Raw genomic sequence first — 19,887 nt, forward strand, 5'->3', positions numbered from 1 at the left:
CCACACAAGATCTGGTCCATAGCCCTCTGGAACAGGGCGGGAGCAGATGTTATTCCGAAGGGTAGGCGACAGTATCGATAAAGCCCCTTATGAGTCACAATAGTCAACAGCTCTTGGGACTTTTCATCGACATGCATCTGTAAATATGCTTGACTCAGATCGATCTTACTGAACTTTTGTCCCCCAGCCAGGCCTGCGAAGAGGTCATCGATGCGGGGAAGCGGGTATTGCTCTGCACACAACACTGGGTTGACAGTGACTTTAAAATCACCGCAAATCCGGAGAGAGCCATCTTTCTTCACGATTGGAACAATAGGAGTGGCCCATGAGCTATGGGTAACTGGTATTAGGACTCCATTGGTGACCAGGCGCTCCAGGTCTGCTTCAACTTTTGGCCTGATGGCATATGGCACAGTTCGGGCTTTCAGATATTTTGGTGGACTGCCAGGTTTAATGTTCAATGTCACAGTGATTCCCTTCATACTTCCCAAATCATCTCCAAAAACAGCAGCATGTTTCCTTAGTATAGGGGTTAGACTGGTTTCTTCTTTAGTCATCCGGTGCACTTCTGCCCAGTTCAGTTGAATCTTCCCAAGCCAAGACCTACCCATTAAGGCTGGGTAGTTACCTCTCACCACAAACAGTGGCAATTTAGCCACCTGTCCATTGAGCTCCACCTTAACATCAATAGTGCCCAGCATAGGCACAGCTTCTCCCGTATACGTCTTCAGAACAGTTTTTGTCGCCTTAAGCGGAAGATGCTGTAGCTTTTCTTTATACACAGTCTCGGAGATCAGTGAGACGGCTGCACCGGTGTCCAGTTCCATGCGTATACATTTGCCATCCAATAACGGGGTTACCCAGTATTCATGTGAGCCCATTGCCAAAGACAAAACATGCAGTGGCACTTCCTCTTGTGAGGAGGTGTCACCTTGATCATCCTGGGTCTGCTCTAGGGTATGCAAGGGTCCTCTTTTTGTCGGCCAGACCACAGGCCTCTTTTTCTTTTGTTTACAGGCATACTCAATGTGTCCCTTTTTGCCACAGTGTCGACACACCAGGTCCTTACACCAGCATTCTGATGCCTGGTGACCCAGCTTACCACAGCGGTAACATTCTTGACTCTGCACCGTTTTGTGGGTCAGTTCTTGTGACACTTTTTGCACCCTAGGGGATGCACCGATGTATTGTGCCTCCCTTGTAGCCAGTTCCATGGAGACAGCAATATCAACAGCCTTCTGTAATGTAAGCTGAGCCTCTGTCAGTAGGCGCTGCCGTGTAAGCTTCACTGCAGAGGCCACACACTAACCTGTCACGCAGGGCATCATTTAACATCTCTTTAAATTCACAGTGTTCTGCTAGCTTTTTAAAATGGCTACAAATTGTACAACTGTTTCATCTTCCTTTTGGTCTCTTTTGTGGAACCTATATCTTTCAGCAATTACCAGTGGTTTTGGGGAGAAATGAGACCCCAGGATTTCCACAATGTCACTGTAAGATTTAGTCTCAGGCTTAACAGGGTGCAGTAAGCTGTGTAGCAGAGAGTAGGTTTTAGCCCCTATAACAGTTAAGAATATTGGCACCTTCTTCGCTTCTGTAATGTCATTTGCAATACCAAAAAGCTCAAAACGCTCAGTATACACATGCCACTGCTCTGTATTCTCATCAAAAGGCTCCAGGGGCCTGGTCAGAGTAGCCATGATTTTTAGTTTCACTTTCACAGTCAGTGCAAACAAGCAGCTTTTTTTCTTTGTTTGTTCTTTACCTTAACTTCTACTTCCTTCTGTTACTGGAGCAGCACCGGAATCCCATCCTCGTCGCCAGTGTTATATCCTTGGGGCAGCCGGTGTAGGAAGCAATCACTTGAGGCCAGAGAGCAGGCAGCTAACCAAAACCTCCATTTTATTTACAGATATACAGAGAGCTCACACAGCCGGTTGAAACCGGCTGAGCTAACCCATAACAATCTAACTCAGTTGCCATAGCAACAAAAACCATGACAACCAAATACACAACAGGAACATATGCACTCCTCCTTGTGTGTTATCCTTTAATTATCATCACGATTGTTATTCAGAACAGGCCACCAGAAACATGCAGAGGTGTAGTTAATGGAGTTGTGTTATATTCCCCGATAAAAGTGCCTCTGTTGCAGTACGGGCCAGATCACAGTTGATACCTAGTAGATGAAGGGAAAACTAATTGCAAGTGTGGAGCCATAAAAAACATCTGGGGCTAGAACAGCAAGGGAACATAAAGCAGAAAAATGTGTGCATACACACACACACGCACACATATATTGAAGACGATTTCCTATTAAAAGTTGAAATTCTGAACTCAATTCTAGCTACCTGTCAAGGTTGGCGTGTCTTTAATTATAATGTCTGTGTGTTTCTTTAGGCACCATTTAATTCTCTCTGACAGCCACCCATTTAAAATTAAAGTCAAACATTGAGAACTTTACTGCAGAGGTGAGTAGCACAGAGATGCACTAATTGCCAGATGTTGTTAATTTGACTCCGATCCGTTATCAAAATGTAAAAAAAGAAACACTGAACCAAGTGGCTGTCTGCCTGAGCGGATGCTCTGTTAACTGACTGCAGTGAACAGAACACATAGGGGTGTTTTTGCAGTAATAGCCTTTGAGGGCAACTCACGTTATGCCATGGACTGTGGAGCATCCCTCCTGGGGTCCAGTGTTCAGCGACTTCCAGGGCCGGCAGGGAAGTTTCTCCCCACAGAGCAGCCATCTGTAGCCTCTCTCTGACATTTCCAGGAGCTAATCTGCTTTATCAGAGATGAGAAATTTCAGTAGGCTGGTGGCTCAGGAGACAGATTGTGGATGTGCATCCTCAAGATATTGTGAGGTTCTGTTTGGATTCAAGCACCTATGAGCCCAGATAGCCAAAGCATATTCCAAGCTTCTCCTGGCCTCTCTTGGCTGGAGATGGCGATGGAAATGGGATGGGCCAATGATAAAGAGGAGGAGGAAATGGATGAGGAGAAGGAAGACAAGGGGAGATAGGATTGGGTATTGGCTAGAGTGTTTCAGTGGAATTTAGGAGACATGGATTCAATACCCAGCTCTGACACAGGCTTTCTATGTGACTGTGGGCGACTCACTTCCCCAGCTGTGAAATGAGGATATTGTAAGGATAAAACCCATTAAGGACTGTGAGGCGCTCACAGACTATGGTGCAGAGAATGATATAAGCGTGTAGGTAGATTCAGCGACATTTAAATAAAATGATATAAGATTGCCTGAATTAGCGAGGAGGGGAGGAGAGATTATGTTTAACTTTGGAATTCTGTATCTAGCACTGAGATACCGCAGCAAAGGGCACTCAGTGGCTGTGATTGAGAGTTGATGGTAAACCTCCTATTGACATCAAATGGTGCATGATCAGACTCTGAAGGTGTCTAGATGGATGGAAATCTTGAGATTTCCAGCACGTCCTGATTTTGACATCGACATAGAAATACGCTATGCACGGTATTTCTTGGTGGTATTTCTGCTTTGGAAGGGGAGCAGGAAGTGAGCAGGTGTGTGAACATTACAGAGAAAAGAAACAGTTTCTCAAGCAATTTTTTAATCTAAAAAGAAAAAAAAATCCTGTTCAGTTCAGCTGAAGACCAGTGGGGAGTGGGGAGCAGTTAGCAACCTATGGAAGGGACCTTATGGGTCATCCAGTCCCCTGCCATCACAGGCAACCCTATCATATAATCACTTTCATAATCTTATCAAGCTCCACCTTAAAACTACCTAGTTCTTGTTTTAAAACTGAAGGTAAGTAATTTCTGCATGCATGAAACAACTTGAATCTCTAGCTGCTGGTAGGAAACAGTTTGTGGGCTTCTGTCACAACTGGTGGTGTGCCATCTAGGCACGACTTGCACACCCGACTGGCTGTGCATTGTTCAATGGTGGCCCATGGGTCAGATCCAGCCCATGGAACAATTCAATCTGGCCCCCAGGGAGGACACCATTTTGGATCACCTAAGACATGCAAGTGAGTTGTTGCATGCTTTATAGAACTGTCATGGCAAGCCACTGGTGACAACTCTGCAGTAATTCCCATGGGGTTGCAATGGGAAACCCTGGGTAAATCTCAGTGATACGACCCAGTTCTCTTTAGCTAATGACTTGAATAGCTTGTGTGCTCAGCTACCTGCTCCTCTCCTCATCCAGCATCACCAGTATAGTGTAACTTTGCCTTGACTCTTGCCACTAAAGACTGACTACAGAAAGCCAGAGAGAGCTGATGTCCCTTCAGAAAGCATGTCACCGACAGTTGCTCCTCTACTCTTAGCTGCTGTTTAAAACTAAAGAGCCTGTACCAAATGTTGCACAATAATGTGAATATAGCTGACCTGGCTACAGATGGGAGCGCTGAAGTTTTGGTGGCTCTGAGCCCAGGCTAATTTGAGTCTGATCCTGCGTGGGATGAACATAGCGGTAGTAATATCTTATGGGATCTCTCAGTGAAATAAATGACAGACTTGGAGAAATCTCATGAGATCATCTATAATATTCTGCTACTTTATGGAGATCAGTGCAAAGGAGTCTTCCCCTGTGCACATGAGAGGATAGATTCCCATTGTATCTAAAAAGCAGGGCTGAGCAGTTGGCCATCATAGGAACTGAATAAGCCCAAATATCTTGGTATCAAGTTGTGCTCATGTTAACCATGGGCTCTTTTTGCCTTAGGAAACCATTTTTACAGCACAAAATAATGCATGATCTGGTCTCACCATGTTAATTCCACCGTCCAGGAGCTGAAACACTTCTGTGAGGACACGAGATCTCATATTTGATAAGAACAGGCTGGGGGATGGTCTAGATAATATTTAGTTCTGCTTCAGTGCAGGGGATGGACTAGATGACCTCTCAAGGGCTGTTCCAGTCCTACATTTCTAGGAGTCTACATTGTTTTGGACCCATAAATTGTTCCCTGAGGCATTAAGGCCACAGAAATAGACAAAATTCAAACAAATGCCAGCACGTGAAATACAAATACTCAGATCAGTCTCCCTCCCACCTCCCAATGAGAACAGCAGAGGTGTCCCTGGAGAGGTGGGGCTATGTTTTGCTCAGCAATCAGAAATTAATTAAGTTATAAGACCTGACAGGCCAGGCCTTTCCTAGGGATGCCTTTGGTGGTGGTGTGAAGCAGGAAGCCAAAAGCCAAGTGACCTCAAGCTGCCCAAGAAGTGCAACAATCCCCCTGAAATGCATTCCCTGAGCTGATGCAATTGACAGGAAAGGGACATAGCAGCAGGAGGAAGGTCACGCCCTTGAATTACTGTTGACATGCATACAATAGCAATGGTGACCAATGAGGAAGCTTTACCAGTCTTGTCCCTTCATTCTAAAGAACCAGTCTGTATGGGACAATGGGGTGGGGGTGGGGTGGAGAGCTAGTGTGTGTGTGTGTGTGTGTGTGTGTGTGTGTGTGTGTGTGTGTGTGTGTGTGTGTGTCCCTGCTGCTGCGGTCCCTGTTTGGAAGCCTCCAGAGCGGTCACTCTGGCATCTTTCACAGTCCTTCATTTATCCTCACTCCAACGTCCCTTCAATAAAACCAACTCCTTTTCTGAGGCTGGCTCAGGGCAGGGTAGGGGGGATATTCAGGGTCTGATTGTGTGGCTACTGAAATGAATAGCAAAGCTCCTATTAACTTCACAGGTTCAGGATCAGAACCTTAAAATGAGGATGCAGCACTGGCCCATCCCATGTGTACTGGTGTAACACCGACAGACCCCAGTCATCAGCGGGCAGGATGGGACCTCTGGAGCTTAGTGCACAAGCCTCTACAGCACAAGCTAAAAGCCAACTGCCTCTTAGCGAAGGCTGTAGAGCAGACTCATTTTATCTCTTTCTCGAAGTGGTCTCGCTGCCACTGGATGGGACGGAACACCTCACCCAGAAGGTGTGTGAGTTACACTGGCAGTACCTAGAGGTCCTGGTCCCATTGTGCTAGGCACAGTACAGACTTAAAACAAGATGGTGGTCCTTGTGCCAAAGAACTTACAAACCAACTGTAAGACAAGAGACAACAGGTGGTGCAATGAACAGACCGGGGGGAGCACACGGTAACAATGAGACGGCAGTGATCAGCGTGGTAACATCCACAACATGGATGTTCAGAGTGGGCTCCCAGGGGGAAATGATTTTGGCTTAACAACAAACCCATCTGAACACTACAGGTTCCTAAGCTCTCCCTGAATGCTCCTATTGTGGGTTTTAAGTTCTGCTTTGGAGGAATAGAAAAGGAAAGGAAAGAGAGAGCGAGAAAAGATCCAGAGGGGTAATAAAGCGGCTGGGGGGAAGCAAGAATTATGTGAATGTTAACATAAGCAGTTATTACAGTCTGTCCAGTCATGCCAGCCTAGCTTGTGCTTGGGATGGTCAGGAGTGTTATTCTAGCCCTACCACATAGCACACTCAAGCTGCCTATTTGGGTAAAACTGTTTATAAAAATAATTGAATCACCTTTTGGTAAAAGGCCCCATTGCCTGTATAAGTTACAGGGCAAGAAGGTTCCTAAACTCAGACTAATATTTTGAACCCAGGACAGAGCTCAAGAAGTTTGCAAGCCCTTGAATTCCATGGGTTTGTCCATACTGGTGTGTTTTAATTTGAGCTAACTGATTGCCACCTACTATGAGTTAGCTAATACATTTAGATGTGCAAGCCTGGGTGCTCCCAGGACAAAAACGCTTTTGGTTTGCCCTAGGCTGAGCTCTGGGTTCCTGACCCTTAGTTCACAAACAATTTACAGCACTGAGGTCAAGATCTGACTCAAAACACGGTCAGCAAACCCACCCAGCCTTCCCTCCATGCAGGGCCCCAGTTGGTGCCTAAGTATGTCTCTTTCAAAACAAAAGGACACATACTGTGCTCTGCTCATGAAGCAGGTGGCTTATTACAGAACCCAGCTTTTCAAATGCTGACTTGGTGCTTCAGTTGTGCCCATAAATGATACATTTGCCAATGGGTGACTGCAAGGGTAAGCACTATAATTTGTTTGCAAGGGCAAAGGAAGGTTTTGCTGATGCATTTTTGGCACTAGTCTTTGAAGATACGGCCTGCATCATGGCTCTAGTCAGATATTCAGGGAGCCAGAAAGAGACATTAAAATCATTGTATACATTGTTTGCAGTGAATTATCCATTCACCTCCAATTAAAAGGTATGACTTAAAAGCCTTGGAGAGGGACTACACACTGAAATGCCTGCTCTGAGCCCCCTCAAACTTTATTCGTGTTCGTTCTGATCCACAATTGGCTTTGAATTTCGAGGCTTGGGTCCTCTCCCTCGACATAGGGAATACTGGGAATTCATTAAACAGACAACCTCGTTGCACCTAAGTTCTATTTCTGTCACAGGCATTTGTTTCAGAAAGCTTTGCTCCCTTATGAGATATATTGGATTTGAAGTACAAAGAATAGCTTCATTTAATAGCGCTCTCGGCTCTTATCAGGTCAGCCTCCTCCTGAATTGCTCTATTTAACTCCCTAGGAGCTTATTCTCTTAACGGGTCTATTCTTTTGGCAGATATTCTTTTAAAATGGGCACTGTACAATGATTTGGCTTATTGCAGGGAAAATTCATTCCCTTAACTAGTCTATGTGAAGAAGTGGACTCCACTGGATTTACAGCCTGTTGCAATACATTATATTGTATAACGACAGCATTCCGGGCATCTCACCAATCACGTAAATGGGTCCATTTCGGCAATGTTTTAAATATATGCCATCAGCTGTTTAACTACCCATGCAATGCACTTTCCCAAACAGAATGGCCACCTTGTCCATGGCCCACACTCCTCCAGTGCAGAACTGTCACTACAGGTATATTATTTAAGTGCTAGTCAATCATTAGCAAACCATTCCCGTGTCCTGGCAAACCTACATAAGAACATACGAATGGCCGTACTGGGTCAGAACCAAAGGTCCATCCAACCCAGTATCCTGTCTACTGACAGTGGCCAATGCCAGGTGCCCCAGAGGGAGTGAACCTAACAGGTAATGATCAAGTGATCTCTCTCCTGCCATCCATCTCCATCCTCTGACAAACAGAGGCTAGGGACACTATTCCTTACCCATCCTGGCTAATAGCCATTAATGGACTTAACCTCCATGAATTTATCCAGTTCTCTTTTAAACGCGGTTATAGTCCTAGCCTTCACAACCTCCTCAGGCAAGGAGTTCCACAAGTTGACTGTGCGCTGTGTGAAGAAGAACTTCCTTTTATTTGTTTTAAACCTGCTGCCCATTAATTTCATTTGGTGACCCCTAGTTCTTGTATTATGGGAATAAGTAAATAACTTTTCCTTATCTACTTTCTCCACATCACTCATGATTTTATATACCTCTATCATATCCCCCCCTGTCCCTACAAACATGATACAAAACATTTGCTCTAGAAACGGAGGTGTCCTGAGGGCTTTGGGGTGTGCGTCATTTTGCAAGCAAGGTGCGACAGGCTGTTAAAGGTTCCCACCATGGGGGGTAGGAGGAAGGAAAGAGAACTACATTTTCTGCCTAGCCTAATAAGAAAAAATACAGATGGAGAATACAGTGTACAGTTCACTTAACTAATTTTCTAACCAGCAGTCATTGCAACAGTCTCGCTAGGATTAGAAGGGACAAGGAGAGAGGCAGAATAATAAATCCAGACTGGCTTTTTACCAGGCTGGGAACATATCATTATGGTAAGGGGTTTAAGGACATCCTCTCAAGGGAAAAAATTAAAAATAGAGGCCATTTCAGCTCACCCCTGGGAGCACAATTAATTAACATTAAAATTTAACAAAAAATAAGTTTCAGACACTGCCTGAATAAAATCCCCCCACCTAGTACTGTTCTGAGCAGAGCCTGTGCTATCCATGCGTGAGAGCTGTTTTGAATGGCAGAATGCTACATCGCGGGATGTAATATATACACTGCCTCCTGCCACCACCTCATTGGAGGTTGGCAATTCATCTTCTCAGCTGGCATTATTCCTCTGGGTTCCAGGATATAGGCTGCCCATCAGAGGCTGCAGAGCGCTCTTGGAAAACACAACTGGCTGTGGGTCAGCTATAGGAGTAGATGATGTAGGAGTGTTAGCATGGAGACTAGTATGGCTGCCACCCATCCTGACTTTTGTGAGACAATCCAGCTTTCACTGGGTCTAGCTCACGTTGAGCCATGCTGTCTTGCAGGACATTAAGAAGTCCCAGATATAGCTTAGGGATGATATGCCACACTTGTGTGTCATTGCAGTGCAGTCCCCAGGCAATATAATACCCATTCAGACCATGGCTTTATTCCAACATAAGCAATTTGCTGAACTATTTGGCAAAGTGCTCAAGTACATGCTTAAATATTTTGCTGAATCATGGCCATAGCGCAGCTTAGTCCCATCACATTGTAGCATTATCTGCCTCAAGGCATCACTGTCGCGTGGTAATACAGTGTCAGCCCAACACTAGGTTATCCCATTTCAACAGTGCATCATCCCATCACAATGCATTGTGATTCCCAATGCCATCTCATTGACCAACACAAGACTGCATCTTCCCTTCTCACCACCAGCAACAAAGCGGTGTCTCCTCACTGTGACGCAATCATCTCGTTGCAATAACTGGCTATAGGGTGACCAGATGTCCCGATTTTTATAGGGACAGTCCTGATTTTAGGGTCTTTTCCTTATATAGGCTCCTATTACCCCCCAGCCCCCTGTCCTGATTTTTCACATTTGCTGTTTGGTCACCTTAACTGGCTATCATCCTCGAACTCCAAGGGATCACTGGCGACGCTTTACAACTTCCGTGGAAATCAGTGGTTTTGTTGGTGTAAAACTGTATCAGTGAGCGGTGAGTCATCCCTAAGGGTGGAAATTACATAGAATTTCCCATTGGCTCTGATTCTGATCTCCCTGGCGTGAGCTTTAAATCCTGGAGTTAATCCTCATTTACACCAGCATAACCGAGATCAGATTCCAGCCTGCAGCATTGCCACCCAGTGCTGTTTCCTATGTGAGTTTGCGTTGGTTCTATATTCTGAGATGAAATAGCTGCTCGAGGTTCAGTCAGACACACCGAGCTATCCAATCCCCTTCAAATTTTAGAGACTAGGGATGGGAACACTGGCTTGGGGAAGATTAGGGCCAAATACAAAGGCTGGTGAAACCAGGGAATTTTTCCATCTCTTCCCCAGAAGGTGACTATAAAATATCCCAGGCTCAATGTGGGATGCTGCTTGCTTTTGTAACCCACAGGTCAGCCTGTGCTACATGTCCCGTATCCCAGAGGATATGGTTGTGTTGCAACAGCCAGTTTAGTGCTTAGCTTAAACTGTAGAAATTCATGCTTTTAGCTCTGGCGCTCCCCAGTTCAGTCCTCTGATGTGCCAGCCGAGGAGGTGGCTGTCACACTAAGAAATGGGTTCACATTTAGGAGTGTAAATCCATACCCAGAACGTCAGGATGGAAGTCACTATATCAATGTACAGTGAGTCAATATTAGCAGGCTTGTTCTCCTGTATATCTAGGGTCTAGTACTGCAGCCATTCCAAGCATAGATTTTCTATTTAAGTCAATGGGAACTCTGTAAACATAATGGCTACAGTCCGGGAAGCTTTGCTGCCTCAGAACTGAGCTATAAGTGGGGTTAATTTTTTTTTAATCATCAGAACAGAGATTTGCTGCTTGCACAGCCCCCACTGCTCATTTACTATGTAGCTGCATTATTATTTAGCGATGGCAAAGGTGGATCTCGAGTAGGGGAGATGAAGCTGGGAGTGTCTCTGAAGAAACGAGTGTTTAGGAAGAGTTCACTGCGATACAGATACACCTCCAGGCAAGGAGAAGAGAAAACAGGAAATCTTTTATTTCAGATGGGTCTCCAGAGCCTCTTTAGCCAAGAGAATTTGGAGGCATTATTAAAAATGGGAATTGTGACATGCAAAATGAAATGGCACGTGGCAGGCAGCATTCAGGGTAGGATCGCTGAAGCTTATATTAAGACTATGCATTCAGGTCTTGAGTCAAAGCCCACTGAAATCAATGGGAGTATTTCCAGTGACTTCAGTGGGCTGTGGATCAGGTTCCCGGAAGACACGTGTATCTTGAGCTCACTCTAGTTTCACACAGGTTTTACTCCATTAGCTTTAGTGGAGCTACTCTCAGTTTACACCAGTGTAAATGAGATCAAAATCAGGCCATTGCCAGCAGGTGCCCAGACAAGCCTGAATATTTTGCTACCCCAGAAATGCTAAATAAACCTTTGTGTTTGCATATGTCCTTGGGGCTTTCAGTCTTCTTTGCCTAAAACAATTCCAGATCTCCAGCCTCTCCTGGTGTCCTCAGGATGCAGTCACTATACAGAAACTAACGTGCCCTGGGAAGCCCAGAATTTCCATGGATGTCATATAACAACAGAACAAACTGCTGCAGTGGCATGACTGGGAGCTGCAGTGTTTGGGGCCATTGCTGTAGAACACAATAGCAACTTTATTGTACGAGACTTGGTCCCATAAATATCTCCCTGAATCACTGGGGGAGGGAAATGGTGAAAAATGCAAAGCACAAATACTAGCCCTGGTGCACAACAGTCATGATGAAAGTGGATGACAGCCCGGAGTTGAGTTACTGTGGGTAGACACTTTGGAAGTCTCCCCGTTTCAGCTTGCCCAATGCACCTCCCTCTGACTCATAGCAACCCCTACTATTGCAGTCCTGGTTCCTCTCCTGATTGCCCTTCCCACAGCTCTGCCAATGAACCCCAGTCTTGGCCTGTGTGCGCTTCCAGTCCTGTGCCCCCACCCAAGGAGAGAGTGGCAGTTAGACTGAGCTGTGCATTGAACCTGACTGAGAAAGCCTGAGTGGTTAAACTCCTAATGGAAAAGCCACTTCATAAAGATAAAATCTAAAATGAGTCAAAGAAAACTAACATTAATTTCAATTTTTAAAACTTCATAACATTTATCAAGTATCAGAGGGGTAGCCGTGTTAGTCTGTATCCACAAAAACAACAAGGAGTCCGGTGGCACCTTAAAGACGAACAGATTTATTTGGGCATAAGCTTTCGTGGGTAAAAAACCCACTTCTTCAGATGCATGGAGTGTTTTTTTTTTACCCACGAAAGCTTATGCCCAAATAAATCTATTAGTCTTTAACATTTATCAGTGTCTGTATTAGACGGAAAAACAGAAGTAAACTTGACTTCCACGGGCCTTGCAAGGCAGTAACTGAAATATACAGTATTCAGGTGTATTAAACCAGTGCCTCCACTCTGCTGGGAACCAAATACTTTTCCAGGATCCTTCCTCTAGCTATGGGCAAAAGATCATTTCCCCCATTCACAGTGAGCAGAACCTGAGTGGGTGTGTCCTGCAGCCAGTTCTCTGTGGAACAGCCAGTCAAACGAATGGGATCTCAGGCACATCCCAGCTCCTTTACAGCCAGCCATATGCCCTGGACATCTGCATTTGCTGGAGCTATCTCATGTGCTTCATCAACGAAGAGGTTAAGTTCCCTGTAAGTCACAAAACTCCAGAAACTGCCTAAGGGAAAAGAAAATTTCCATGTCCAAGTCCATTCTCCAAAGTGAATGTTTCTAAATGGTAACACCTGGGCCCCAAGTACATCTGGGACACGTTTGAAGTGTTGGTTGTGGCCAGAATGACGACTGTTATTGCACGTACCTGCTTCCTTAGGCAACTTCCTTTCTGAGTCATGTCCTTTCTGAGTCAATAAACCAGCCCCTGCATGGGCAAGACTCCAATGGCAGAAGGGGAGATCAGCTTTCAGTGCTGCCTTGACTATCACCCGCAGAATTACCACGCTGGACTCCAGATCCCTTAGCGCTGGTGTTGCTGTGTGGAGCAGAACTAACACACTGGTGTGATTCTCCCATGCTTCACTGAGTCTGCAGCACTGGCAGAGAGGAGGCACAGGTCTGGAATACAGCATTGAAACCTCAGGAAATACAGAAATGGGCTTGATCCTCCGCGGATGCAGTTTGGGGAAGCGCCATTGACTCGGATGGAGCCAGGATGATCTACACCAGCAGAGAATGTGGGGTAGGGTCAGGGATGTATGAGAGCAGGGTCTGGGTATCACCTTACAAAGATTTCATCACCAGTCTGACTAGAATGACTCCCCTACCGCTAATGGAGCTCCCCCGTTCTGTCTACTGCCAAATCATCCTTGCCAGAGATGACCCATCCGACGGGCTAGATACTTGTGAAGAGCTTTTTCTTTTAGCCTTTGGCACGGACCAGATCACACCAAATGGCTAGTGTTTTTAAGAAGATCCTTGACAAGGATACCAACAATGCCTAGCTTTCATATACATATAGCGCTTTTCACCATAGAACCCATACTAAGGAGATCAGAATCATGAGCCTCATTTTACAGATGGGGAAACAGGCACAGGGAGGTAAAGTGATTTGCCAAGGGTCATCCAGCAAACCAGTGACAGAGCCAGGAATTGAACACAGGTCTCCTTGTCCCAGTCCTGTGACCTATCCGTTTGGTGATACTGCCTCACTCTGGTGCCTTTTTACAGGGTCTTTGCTCCAATCCTTTACTCCAGATCAAACAAGGGGAACACTACGATGCTGTCATTTATCACGGTCACCAATGTATCTCTTGCTAACACCTCACCCACTGATCCCAGTTACTGCTTGCCTCTTTGCAGTTAGTACTAATTCCCAAAACACTTTGGCCAATCAATTTTCAGAGCATGGGTTGCTCACGAATATCAAGCCCTTCCTAAGTATGGTGTGGGAACAGTGTGATTGGTCACCTCAGACACATGGTATTGATGCTGCTCCCAGACTGGATGAATTAAACTTTGTAAAGCTATTAGTGAATGAAGGTTGACAAAAGACATGTTTCCATGACGAGGTTTTGGACTCACAAATCTTGGTGCTTCAAGATTCAAGTACATTTTCATGAACTCAGTGCTCCAAATACTTGTGAATAACAAATTATCTGATCCCCACAAATGGCAGCACAGCAAAGCTAACAAAGCGCTTAAGCACATACTTAACTTTAAGCAAATGACTAGTCTCAGAGGACTATGCTTACAGGAGAAGCCGTTAAGCCACAACAGCTAAAATCACCCAGGAGACCTTAGGAAGAGTGGCTAATGGAGTCAGCAGGCCTGTTTTTAGAATAACATGTTATGTTGTGATTAATCGTTTAGGAAGTACTGCTCACATGCTTAAAGATAAGTGTGTGCTTAAATACTTGGCTAGGCTGTACCCCAAATGTGGCCCTTTTAATCACAAACCTGATTTTCTCTTGCTTGGCCTACTGCTGCTATTGGTGGACTTAGAGTACATTTTTCATTGGCAAAGTAGAAACATTTCCAGCAACATGTATCTTCATCTAACTGTGTTGTGCAGAGCAGTGCTGCCTCCTTCCTTGATCATGGCCACAGTGTCTTAGTGTGTCTTAGTTTGAATGAGAAAGCAAATGAATAGATTCCCCAGTCCCTCACCCCTTTTCAATGCAAGCACATTACACCCCTGTTCCTAGCATACAGGTATTAATCATAGACCCGAGGGGAGGTGGAATTTTGGATGAGGTCCTCTCGTTAAAATGTTGGCAGCATGTGCTTGAGTAGGCTGCTAATGATCATTTGGTATTTTAACATGTGATAACTGCCACCTAAAATATTAATCAAATCATAACATGTGATCCTAAAAATAGGGTTCCATTCCACTCTCTTCCTAAGGTTTCCTGCATGGTTTTCAGCTGCTGCGGCGTAACCTTTTCTGGCATTTCACCGATTGTAACGACTGCGTTCCTAGTGAATGCAAAGCTTGATGCCCTTTCCTCCTATATAAACACTCACACACACAGAGACATACCCTGCCTCCCCTGGATACATCCTTTTAGGGCATGGATCTCCTCGATAGTATGCAAACACATTCAGCCGCCTGAGGAGATAAGGGGAATTTATTCTAAAATATGGTTCTGAATAATCCAAACTATTTTTAGTGCTTCCAACCGTCTCCCTCCGTCTCTCCTCCTTGCCTCCCCTTTTTAAACCCTCCCGCCCACTGCCTTGACAAGGCAAAGCTGCTAGACTCCCAAAGTTGATCTCTGGGAGGCAAAGCTGTGTACGCCTCCCACAGGTCTGAAAACGCTTCTGACTTCATTCAGTCATTCCTATTACAGCACCAATGCTAATGGATGGAGTTCTCCTATACATATTTGATTGACCTGCCACTGCCATGCTGCTTTCATTTATCACTTGCTCGAGTCAGAGCTGTATTCCTTTGGAATATTCTGTGCCTTCTTTAAAAGAGAGTTAAAGTTTTTTGGTTGGTTTTTTTTTTAAACCCACCTCTGTTCTGCATGTAAAGCAGCTTTTTCTGTGGAAGAAAATGCTTCTAAAAATGGCATGTCCTGGCCAAGCTGCCCTTCCCCAATGATGCAATAAAATTGGGGAGGGGCATGTGACTTCTGGTAAGCGATGCAAAAAACTGGAGGGGTGAGCAAACCTACCCAGGCTGAAAACTGGGGGCTTGTGAGATAGTGTTCCCTTGTCCCACCTGCCTAATTTCCCTTTCAGGAACTGAGTTCCAAAGGAGGATTGCAGATTTACAGGTAGTTCCGGTAATTTGCTGGCCATGTTACCCATGGGAAGGAAGTAATTCTACTGGGATCACCATTCTAATCAGACACTGGGTATTCTACTAGCTAGAGCTCTGGAATACATTAAAGATACAGTACATACAATCAAGTTCTATTCTGTTCATTTTTGCTTTCATCATCTTCTTTAGATTTTTACATTTTGGGATGAAATCAGCAAATTTGGGGGCTTGTGAGAAACTGAAATCGCTAGTTTCAGCAACACAAAGTGCACATATGTGGGGGCTGCCTGCAAAGCTTCTCCTATAGCTCTACCAATGCTCCTGTGTTCTCACTTACAGCACCTCCTGGGGTATTTCAGGCCTGACTCCTCTGACAGGCACACACTGCTCTGCCAAATGCACTTGGCTCCTGCCCGGCAGTACCCCTCGCTAATCCTGGTCCTGATCCCTCCACCACAAACTGCTCCACCAAAGCCCTTCAGTATTAGGGAGACCAGATGTCCCAATTTTATAGGGACAGTCCTGATATTCGGGACTTTTTCTTATATAGGCGCCTGTTACTCCCCACCTTCTGTCCCGATTTTTCACTCTTTCTATCTGGTAATCCTATTCGGTATGGACCTGCAGTGCCCACTGCCAGTCCAGTCCCAAGCCCTCACGCTGCTCTGCCAAGCATCCACTTGTTATTCTACTCCGGGGTCTTGGCTGAGTCGTGTTGTTTGTTCAATTTGTGCCAGAAGTTGCAGTGTTTTTATGGAGTGGATGGGATACAAATCCCGTGGGATAGGCTGAGTCCATCCAAATCACTACCAGTTGTGGCCCATGGCACAGTCTGAATGTGGGTCCCCAGAGACAAAAGCCTGATGCATTAAACTACCCATCTCACTAGCCTTCCTCCACTATTCCCCTCCCTTTCTATCCTCTGCTATGTGCCAATCCATCCTGCCTACACTAGCCTCTGCCTATACTGCAATGACTTTTCCCTCTCCCCACTGGCTGTTTTCAATACGATTATCTCCTGTATTTGCTGGATCTGGCTTTCAAGTGTTTGACTGATGCGTGATTCTTGTAACCAGAACATGTCTGTTGATTGGACTGTCAATGGATTTCTTGGCAGAAAGGGCACTAGCCCTTGCAAATGTGAAACTGTATTTCAATCTCATTTAGGAGGAAAGAGAAAGGAGAAAGAAAAATGTCCTAAAGCCACGTTTCCCCTGCTGTCTGTGAGCACGAGCTTTAAGTAAACAAGCCTTTTACCTTTTTTTAATAAGGTCATTTGCGACATCAATTTCTTAACAGAAGGGAACATTTTGTGTTATGTATTTTAAACGGTAATTTTCTTTTTTGCCTTCTTCTTCATTTAAAGGCTTCTATTCATCCTTTCTGTGTGTGTGTATGGTGTGTGTGGGGGGGTGAGACTTGGAATCCATCCTTGTTTTCCCATTGCCTGCAGTGACACCTGGCTGCTAACAAGCGCATGCAGGCCCCATCTCAAGCCGCAGACTTCAGTGCACAAGATCACAGCTACGATCTCGCCGGAAGAATGCACTTTTGACTTTTCTAAATAACAATGCAATTACCTTCAAAAGCTGGCAGCCAAAGTACGTGGTGAGAAATGAGTGCCATTAATAAGAAATTAACCGTGCTCAGAGAACAGCCAATTTATTAACCAGTGAGAAGGAGAAAGAACCAGATGCGGACTGAATGGGGTGAGAATAGCGATGGGGGACCACTGCATTCTAGTGACTCCATGTTAACCCAAGAGGCGGAGCCTGCGCATGGGCAGGACAGGCATTGCCAAGCCCACTCAGAATCATTTACAGTGATCTTTCCTCCCTGCTGCAATTTGACTCCAAATTACCTAGGTGTGTTTCACCGTTTCTCACGTCATTTACATGATGCCGGGCAGCAAAGCAGTTCACTGGCATTACACAATATACGCATGACGTTTACAAAGAACTGACCAGAAAGCTGGACGATTGAAACCTACACACTCAGTTCTTTGTTGACCTGTAACTGGAGATGGATGATGGTGCTAGTAGCACTGTTTGATCAAATTTCATCAGTCGAAGCTTGGGTTTGCAAAACAAAGTCAAAAGCCGGGATGGGCCAGGTTCCATGTTATCTGAGACCACACAGTTTGGGGGAAGGAGGGCTTGAAGTGTGAATGAATGATTTGAGGGTTGCCCTGTCTCTATCTGTAACTTGGGTCCTTACCTCCCTGCCCAAATTGTGCTATTGACATCACTGGGGCTACTCAAGGCATAAAGCACTATTCTGCATGAACCAAAGTATCTTCACAATCTGGCCCAATAGAGATTTAGGTCCTGATGATCAGAGACTGCCTTTGATTTTGCACCCACATTTCTATGCCCTTGCATAATTCCAGGTACATCACCTGGCTCTTGGAAGTCTACTTTGGGGACATGGACAGGAACTGTTATTAGATATCTAAGTGCCACAAAATGTACTTGAAATCATTTGCACCCACAACACTGTGCCACAGGCAACTTTTAGTGGGTACAAAATTGGAGGCTCATTTGAGAAACTTCTGAAAAACCAGGGCCTTAAGAATGGAGTTGTATGTTAAATCACAGTTGAATCACAGAACTTGGAGTCAGAAAGCATTTATATAGGAGAGGTTATCTTCTCTCTCCTCCCCTTGCAGGACTGCTCTGTGCAGCTGTTAATGCTCCTTCCAGTCTAGTCCTAAATGTTTCAAGGGATGCCTTCACCACGACTTTATCGCTGAGCACATATTGCTGTGGCTTGACAACTGCTTAGCAGATATACACAGGGATTTGTGTTGTAGATGGTGTAACTATTAGTGCATGGCCATTAATCTAAATAAAGAGCTTTTGAATATTCATTGGCTATTTAAGGAAACTGATGCTGAATACGGGTCTGAAAGAGGAACATGGGGAAAGCTTCTCACAAAGCCAGCTTGAAAAGGGGCACATAATTGCCTCTCTCCTTATTGCAGCCCTAAGTGCTCATCATGCCCTAACTTTGTGTATTTTTTCTGCTAGTTTAGTCACCTACGAAATAGCTCTGAGCTGGAAAAGCATTCTTGGGAGTGACGTGCACAGAGCCACATTACGGCTTGTTAATACTAAGTTGTTAAGTGCCAGCAAAGTGCTTGGTGCTGTACAGGACACAAACACAAAGACAGCCCCAGCATTAGAGGTGGCTCTAGAATTCCCAGGCAGTCAGTGGCGGAGGCAGATCCAGGGCAGGTGTTCGACAAGAGAGGAGTTTGCTCTGACCGGCTTTGGCAGCAATGCTTTACGGCAGCTCAACCTTGGGTACTCGTCCCTTCCGTTAGTAGCAGCTCACTCAGGGCTTTGCATCACAGTGACAGCCTCATGGAGCAGCTTCCACCGCTATTTTGAATTTCCGCCTCTAATGAGCCTTCCTTTCCCTCCTTTATTGGCTGTCCCAGCAGAAAGGCAATAGAGGAATGGTCTCAGGCAGCTCAGAAGCCAAGGTGATGAGTACAACATAGACTAGAATGGAATGGAATTATTGGCCCACATATGCGGGCTAGCATATCTATCACATTAATAATGTGTATTATCTGCATTATATATATTAGTACACATTCAGCACAAAGCACTTTCAGCACCAATATTGTATCAGTTGTATAGCCAAAACTGGATGACACCTGTACTATAACCCTGTTCACTTATGCTAAGTATCCCATAAACACCTTGGATTTGCAGATAAGAAACTTGTCAAAATCAAAATATATTCCAGTCTATGTCTTCTTACAAGCTAGGGAAGTACCTTCACGGATCAGTACTTAGAGTGCTAGTATTCAACCCATGAGGAAGGAACAGAACAATACGTCAGGAAACTGGGACAAACTGATGGGTAGGATTTTAGTGATGTATAAAAAGATGCAAAACTTGTAAAATGGTCGCATAAATAATACTCGCTGAAATGTGTAACTTTGGGAGCACACCTTCTGCGGCAGGCAAATGTAACTTTGCTGAACAAGGAGGCTTTCCAGAGACTGGTATTGTATAGGGCTTTTTTCTTGTACTCTATAATTATTGGCTTACAGCTATAAACCAGACTGACATTGGTTATTTGGTCTCTTGAGTATATTTTATAACAGACCAAAGTGTGGTCAAGCAATAGACACTTTACCAACAGAATAGAAGACTGAACTTCCCTCTTGCCCCTTCAGGCCAACGTGGAGATTCATTGGTTGGGGCAGCGTGTGGGACGATCACATTAGTGGTACTTGAGCTGCAGCTGTCTTAGGTAAGCCAAAGATGGGTCCCAA

Source organism: Mauremys reevesii, linkage group 7, assembly GCF_016161935.1.
Source record: "Mauremys reevesii isolate NIE-2019 linkage group 7, ASM1616193v1, whole genome shotgun sequence".
In the NCBI taxonomy this organism is placed as follows: Eukaryota; Metazoa; Chordata; order Testudines; family Geoemydidae; genus Mauremys; species Mauremys reevesii.